We start from the raw sequence: 7,380 nt of genomic DNA on the forward strand, positions 1-7,380 counted from the left end.
GGAACTGACTCATGAAAGAATGCCGTTTCTACACTCCTCTCACCCCAACCCATCAATGACCCCAGTTACCCAGCCCCTCACTCTCCATGATCCCCTTAAAAACCCCAGTTCAGGGCCAGGCGCGGTGGCTCACGCCTATAATCCCAGCACGTTGGGAGGCCGAGGTGGGTGGATCACCTGAGGTCAGGAGTTCGAGACCAGCCTGGCCAACATGGCGAAACCCCGTCTCTACTAAAAATACAAAAATTAGCCTGGCATGGTGGCACGCGCCTGAAATCCCAGCTACTCGGGAGGCTGAGGCAGGAGAATCGCTTGAGTCTGGGAGGTGGAGGTTGCAGTGAGCCGAGATCGCGCCACTGCACTCCAGCCTGAGTGACATAGTGCCTCGCGAGTGGCAGGCATGATACCAAACTCCGGAGGGTCGCAGGCAGGTTCGAGATGCCATTGCTGGGGTGGTTCTGTCGTGCCAGGAGGCTCTCCGAGACTGGTTCCTGGTCACTGCCTGGTCTGCTGGTGCGAAGCACGTGGGGCGTGCTGAGGGCCCTGGGAAGGTCCTGGCGGAGCTGTGTACCAGCTGTGGAAGTCGACCGCGCTTCCCCTTCAGTTTTATGTATTTATGGAGATGGTTTTCGCCTGTCTTGGCAAGTTATCCAAAGAAACCTGTAACTTCTTACCTTTGATTTTCTAAAGAACAACTACCCATATTTAAAGCTCAGAACCCAGATGCAAAAAATACAGAACTAATTAGAAGAAATCGCTGAGCATTGGACGGAACTTCCCAATTCAGAGAAAAAAAAATATATGAAGATGCTTATAGGGTGGACTGGCAGGCATACAAAGAAGAGATAAGCAGAATTCAAGAACAGCTAACTCCAAGTCAGATTATGTCTTTGGAAAAAGAAATCATGCAGGAACATTTAAAAAGGAAAGCTTTAATAAAAAAGAGAGTTAACACTGCTTGGAAAACCAAAATGATCTCGTTCAGCTTATAACATTTATGTAGCTGAAAGCTTCCAAGAAGCTAAGGATGGTTCACCGCAGGCAAAGCTGAAGACTGTAAATGAAAACTGGAAAAATCCGTCTGGTTCTCAAAAGAAAGTATATATTCAACTTGCTAAAGATGATAACATTCATTATTATAATGAAATGAAGTCTTGGGAAGAACAAATGATTGAAGTTGGATGAAAGGATCTTCTACGTCGCAAAATAAAGCAACCACCAAAAGATGGCACTGAGAAGTGTTAGAAGTTCACAATGGATAGGCACAAGAAACCAGCTGGGTCTCAACGCCTGAAGCTATCGTAAAATTAGAAAGGATAAAGTCGGTAAACCTTTTATATTCAATTTGTTTTTCTTCAGCTCATGGACTTCTGCCAGTGTAATACTTGCTTTGGAAAACCCAGATAAAGGTTTATGCAAAATGTATTTTGTGTTTAGGAACTACTGAGGATCAGAGTAATCCATGCAAATGTGAATCATTTTACCTTTGATAAAGGTAAATCAGACTGTGAGGTTTTTTTTTACACAGGATGATGACTATGGAAAGAGTATTCTTGTTTCCTTATATTATGGAAGCAGGAGTTTCCTTTTCAAAATTGTTACAAATTGTAGAAGCCACAGTGTTCTGTGATATAATTGTGCATTTTTCAAAAAGCAGCCAGAACTTCTCTAGGTAAATTCCAGTTCCTAGGTATAATTAATATTATATTCAGAGTTGATGGTTATACACGTAAGTGATGGCTGGTTTTAATTGCAACTTTTTATAAAAGGGACTGAGAAATTCATAAACCTTTTTCTCACTGTCTTTTTTTCTAAAGTAAAAACTAATAAATTATGTACCAGATCTATGCATATTATTTTATGTCGCATAGGATAAACATTTTAATCTTTAACTTTACATTGCCTAATTATATATTTTAAGATGAAACATTTGTTTTACAGCTTTCCCCCTACCCTTTTTTTTTTTTTTTCTGGAGACAGAGTCTCGCCCTGTCGCCCAGGCTGGAGTGCAGTGGTGTGATCTGGGCTCAATGCAACCTCCGCCTCCCAGGTTCCAGCCATTCTCCTGCCTCAGCCTGCCGGGTAGCTGGGACTAAGGCGTGCACCACTGTGCCTGGCTAATTTTTGTATTTTTTAGTAGAGACGGGGTTTCACCATATTGGCCAGGCTGGTCTCAAACTCCTGACCTCGTGATCCTCCTGCCTTGGCCTCCCAAAGTGCTGGGATTATAGGCATGAGCCACCATGCCTGGTGCCTTTCTCTTTTTTTAAGTAAGGAAATCTATTTTTTTCTGAATTATTTTCTCTCATGCGAGTATATTGATCCAGAAAGAAAACTTGCATTGTATATATTTTAAAATGAGAAATCTAAAAAATAGAGAAGTATCCAAAGTCTCTGGAATTTGAAACACTTTGCATAACATATTAAAGCCTGTATAAGAGACAGCCAACTATGGCCTGTGGACCAAATCCAACCTGCTGCCTGCTTTCTGTGTCCTGTGAGCTAGGAATTGTGTTTATAATTTTAAATGCTTTGTTTTTAAAGACTTTTATGATACATGAAAATTAACATGAATATTTAGTGTTCATAAATAAAGTTTATTGGAACACAACCAAAAAAAAAACCCAAAACACCCCAGTTCAGAACTCCTTGGGGAGATGGATTTGAGGGTCTCCTCCCATCTCCCTGCTTGGCTCCCAGCGATCCTGAAACTCTTTCTCTGCTGCAAACCCTGCTGCCTCCGCGCATTGGTCTGTGACTGCATAACAGGCACTCGAACCTGCGGGCCCACATGCAGCTCCTCCCTCCTGAGTGTGACCTCGGGTGAGCCCTGCGTCCTTGAGGAGCCTCTGTTTCCTCATCTGTGAACTGGGGTCACACCTCCTGCCCTGCAGAGTTGCTGTGACAGTGATGATGTGTGGAGCACCAGCATGGTCTGCCAGCGTGTGGGGCCAGGACGGAACCCTTCCCCATTGCTGCTCCCTTGGTGTTTGGGTTCCTGGTCCAGGGCACCTTCCTCCTCCCCCAGCCTGGACCAAGCCCACTCCTGTGTGTGCCTTCAAGTGGACAAGAGGCCCAGGGCAGGGAGGGCAGCCCACGTTTACTTTAAGAATTTCTGACCTCCAGAGACAAGGATGCGAGGACCTCCACTGGGGGCCACCATGGCAAACTTTCCCGCTTTCAGGACACCCCACATGGCCCCCGGGATCTGGCTTTGGGAAGGAAGATGGTGCCTGGATTGCGAAGGCCTTTCAATCTCATGCCCTGCGTCGTGGGGTAAATTGTGTCTCCCTCAAATTCATATGCCAAAGTTCTCACCCTCAGGACCTCAGAATATGGCTGTATTTGGAGACAGAATCTTTTTATTTTTATTTTTATTTTATTTTATTTTATTTTTTGGAGACAGGGTCTCACCCTGTCACCCAGGCTGGAGTGCAATGGCCCTATCAGGACTCACTGTAGCCTCCACCTCCTGGGCTCAAGCAATGCTCCTGCCTCAGCCTCCTAAGTAGCTGGGACCACAGGCATGCACCACCATGCCTGGCTAATTTTTAAAAGTTCTTTTGTAGAGATGGGGTCTTACTATGTTGCCCAGGCTGGTTTTGAACTCCTGCCCTCAAGCAATCCTCCTGCCTCAGTCTCCCAAAGTGCTGGGATTACAGGCACGAGCCACGGTGTCTGGCCAGAGACAGGGTCTTTAAAGAGATAATGGAGGGAAAATGAGGTCACTAGGGTGGGCTCTGATCCAATCTGACTGGAGTCCTTCTAAGAAGAGGAGATTAGGACACAGATGCTCACGGAAGGACAATCACGTGAGGACACGGGGAGAAGATGCTGTCTGGAAGCTGAGGAGGAGGCCTCAGGGGATCCAGCCCCACCCACACCAGCCTCCAGGATCGTGGGAAATAAACGTCTGTTGTTTCAGCCGCCTGGTCTGTGAGAGTTTGTTATGGCGGCCCAAGCAAACTGACCCACCGAGGAATTTCGCTTTAGATCTTATGGGTGGTGGGGTCAGTGGGGGCTTTGAAGCCTTGTTCCGACACAGGGCTGGGGGCTCCTCGGCTGCAGGGTGGAGGGGGCACTCCACGGGGAGAGGCCCAGGCTGGGAGACCAGTGTGTAGGAGTGTGTCTGTGTAGGGGTGTATGTTTGTATGTAGGGATGTGTGTATGTAGGGGGGTGTGTGTGCGCTTGTGTAGATGTGTGTGTGTAGGGGTGTGTGTATATGTCTGTGTAGGTGTGTATGTAGGTGTGTGTGTATGTAGGGGTGTGTGTGTATGTAGGGTGCATGTGTGTGCCTGTGTAGATGTGTGTGTAGGGGGTGTGTGTGTGTAGGTGTATATAGGTGTGTGTATGTAGGGGTGTGTGTGCCTCTGCAGGTGTGTGTGCCTGTGTAGGGGTGTGTGTGTATGTAGGGGGTATGTGTGTAGGGGTGTGTGTGTAGGTGTGTGTGTATGTAGGGGGTGTGTATGTAGGGGTGTGTGTAGGGGTGTGTGTGTAGGGGTGTGTGTATGTAGGGGTGTATGTGTGTAGGTGTGTGCGTGTGTAGGTGTATGTGTGTAGGGGTGTGTGTACATGTAGGTGTGCATGGGTGTGTGTAGGTGTGTGTAGGTGTATGTGTGTAGGTGTGTGTAGGGTTGTGTGTGTATGTAGGGGGTGTAGGTGTGTGTGTGTGTGTATGTAGGGGTGTGTGTTATGTAGGGGTGTGTGTAGGTGTATGTGTGTAGGGGTGTGTGTACATGTAGGTGTGCATGGGTGTGTGTAGGGGTGTGTGGTGTATGTGTGTAGGTGTGTGTATGTGGGGGTGTAGGTGTGAGTGTGTATGTAGGGGTGTGTGTAGGTGTGTAGGGGTATGTGTGTAGGTGTGTGTGTATGTAGGGGTGTGTGTGTAGGTGTGTGTGTGTATAGGGGTGTGTGTAGGTGTATGTGTGTGTATAGGGGTGTGTGTAGGTGTATGTGTGTGTATAGGGGTGTGTGTAGGTGTGTGTAGGGGTGTGTGTAGGGGGGTGTGTGTGTGTAGGGTGTGTGTACATGTAGGTGTGAGTGTGGGTGGCGCGAGGGTGCTCCAGCCCCAAGTGCGTTGATCAGAACGCGAGGAGGGGAGGGGGACGGCTGGAACCGTCTGAGCGGCGGGGGAGCCCGTGTGTGAAGCCGGCACCACGTTAGCAGAACCGAGTTACTGAAGGGCCCCACCTGGGTGGAGCCATGAGTGTGAACAGTTTCCGCTTCCCCCGGAAGCTGGCGTGGTGCAGAAACCCTCACCCGCCCGAGCGGGGCCCGGGGCCTCCGGGTCACTCTCTGTGGCGGGGTCCGGCTCCGTGTCAAACGTCCTTATCCAATGCCCGCCGTTGCTCTTGCCCCCAGGCCTGGACCGGGGAGTGAGGGGTGGGCCTGACGGGCCCCTCTGCTCCCGTCAGCCCCCCACGCGAGCCCGTCCTGTGCTGGGGGCAGGGTGATGGGCTGGTGGGAGAGGAGCCCGCATCCAGCCCTCCCTGGCCACCTGCAGGGTCCCCACCGTGGCGGTTGCTTTGCTGCTAACTCCTCCCAGGGACCCCAAGTCCCCATCGCTCTCGGGGGGACCCCCTCATCTGAAATGCCTCGGAGGAGGGACGCATCTCACGCGGAGCACCCCTCCAGGCCTGTGACCCTGGACTTGCTCTCCCGCCCCCGCCCGGGCCTCAGGGCTCAGGAGGCCGTGATGAAGCAAGCAGGTGAACTGCACCCTGGAGCCTCCGACGGGGCGGCCGCAGGCAGCGAAGACCCCGGAAAAACAGGTTCGAGGCAGACACAAGATCCAGGCCCCGGCAGGCTCCGTGTCTGCCGAAGGCTTCCTGGGTCACAGGCGGCCCCTTCCCGCCATGCCCTCTTGTGGGAAAGGGGTGAGGGAGCCCTCAGGGGCTCCTTTTATTTATTTTTAACTTTTTTATTTTTTGAAATGGAGTTTTGCTCTTGTTGCCCAGGCTGGAGTGCAGTGGCGCAACGTCGGCTCACCGCAAGCTCCGCCTCCCGGGTTCAAGGGATTCTCCTGCCTCAGCCTCCCGGTAGCTGGGATTACAGGTGCCTGCAACTACACCCAGCTAATTTTTTGTATTTTTAGTAGAGATGGGGTTTCACCGTGTTGACCAGGCTGGTCTCAAAACTCCTGACCTCAGGTGATCCACTTGCCTTGGCCTTCCAAAATGCTGGGGGTCACAGGCGTGAGCCACCTCACCCGGCCGTGAAATTCGTATTTTTAAACTTTGTATAAATGGTATTTTGCTGTCCGTGACATTCAGCAACTTGCTCTTCTCACCCCACAGTACCCTTCTGAGGTTAATCCGCGTTGATAGACGCAGGTGTGGTTCATCTGGAATCTGTTGGTGTGAACTGCGCGGCGGCGTCCCCCACCAGGCACCACAGGTGATTCATTCGTTTCCCTGAAAAGGCGTGTGGATGCTGTTTCTAGCTTTCCGTTATCCCCAGCGATGCTGCACCTGCCCCAGGACACACGCTAGGGTGGAACCGCCGGGCATGGAGCAGGTGTGGTCTCAACCGCAGGAGAAACAGCCGGGCAGCCTCCAAAGGGACGTGCCACTTGGCGCTCCTGCAAGGGGAGAGGCACTGAGGCTCTCGGTCCTCACCAACACGTCCTTGTGCCACACTCAGGCCCGGCAGGTGGTGTGGGGGCCGCATCTCATGGAGGTCTCCGTCCACGTTGCCCCCGTTGTGACCTCAGCGGTCGCCTCTTGGTAGCGGCTACCGGCCTCTTCTGGGACTCGCCGGAGGGTTTCCACGTCGCCCGCTCCGACGGGGCTGTTCATCTCCCCTTGATCTGTGGGACTCCCCGTCCGTCTCAGGTATGACCCCTTTGTTGGTGATACGGGTTGCAGATATCCCCTCTGTGTCTGTGGCTTGTCTTGCTGCGTTGTTTATGGTGCGCTTTTGTCATGCAGACGTTTCTAATTTTGCTCTGTCTGGACTTGGCAATCTTTCTGTTCGTGATTTGTGCTTTTGGTGTTTATGTACAAACTCTTTCCCGGTCCAGAAAGCATAAAAAAGTTTGCTTTGTGCGCTGAGGTCTCTAATCCATCTCACGGGAATTTGTGGCGGGTTGGGGCAGCGGCTTCGCTTAGCGTTTTCCATCAGGTGAGCCCATTTCCCCAGATTGACTGCACAGCCCGTGCTCCGCAGGGTCCCACACTGGCCTCTCTGAGAGGCTGTGTTGCTAGACCTCCATCTACTCAAAGCTTCCGGGTGATGAATGGGGCGATTTGAGTTTCTGGAAGCCAAGGGGAGGGGCCCAGGATTGCAGGACCAGAGAGAGGTGAGGAGGGCCTGGGGTGACAGGCGGCTGCCCCACGCATAGGTGGCCAGATCCCGGGGAAGGGGTGGCAGGTGGGGAA

The 7,380-nt window shown here is 51.4% G+C and overlaps 1 long non-coding RNA gene and 1 pseudogene across 1 annotated transcript; both read left to right on the forward strand.

Annotated features, from left to right (window-relative positions):
- Nucleotides 1–438: 438 nt before the first annotated feature.
- On the forward strand, nt 439–1,245 carry LOC101149409 (transcription factor A, mitochondrial-like; annotated as a pseudogene).
- Nucleotides 1,246–5,182: 3,937 nt separating this feature from the next.
- Nucleotides 5,183–7,062, forward strand: LOC109027680 (uncharacterized). The gene is made up of 2 exons (XR_008667156.1): nt 5,183–5,772; nt 6,298–7,062. It is a non-coding gene; the product is annotated as an uncharacterized lncRNA (long non-coding RNA).
- Nucleotides 7,063–7,380: the final 318 nt, after the last annotated feature.

This window comes from Gorilla gorilla, chromosome 6, assembly GCF_029281585.2.
Source record: "Gorilla gorilla gorilla isolate KB3781 chromosome 6, NHGRI_mGorGor1-v2.1_pri, whole genome shotgun sequence".
Taxonomy (NCBI): Eukaryota; Metazoa; Chordata; class Mammalia; order Primates; family Hominidae; genus Gorilla; species Gorilla gorilla.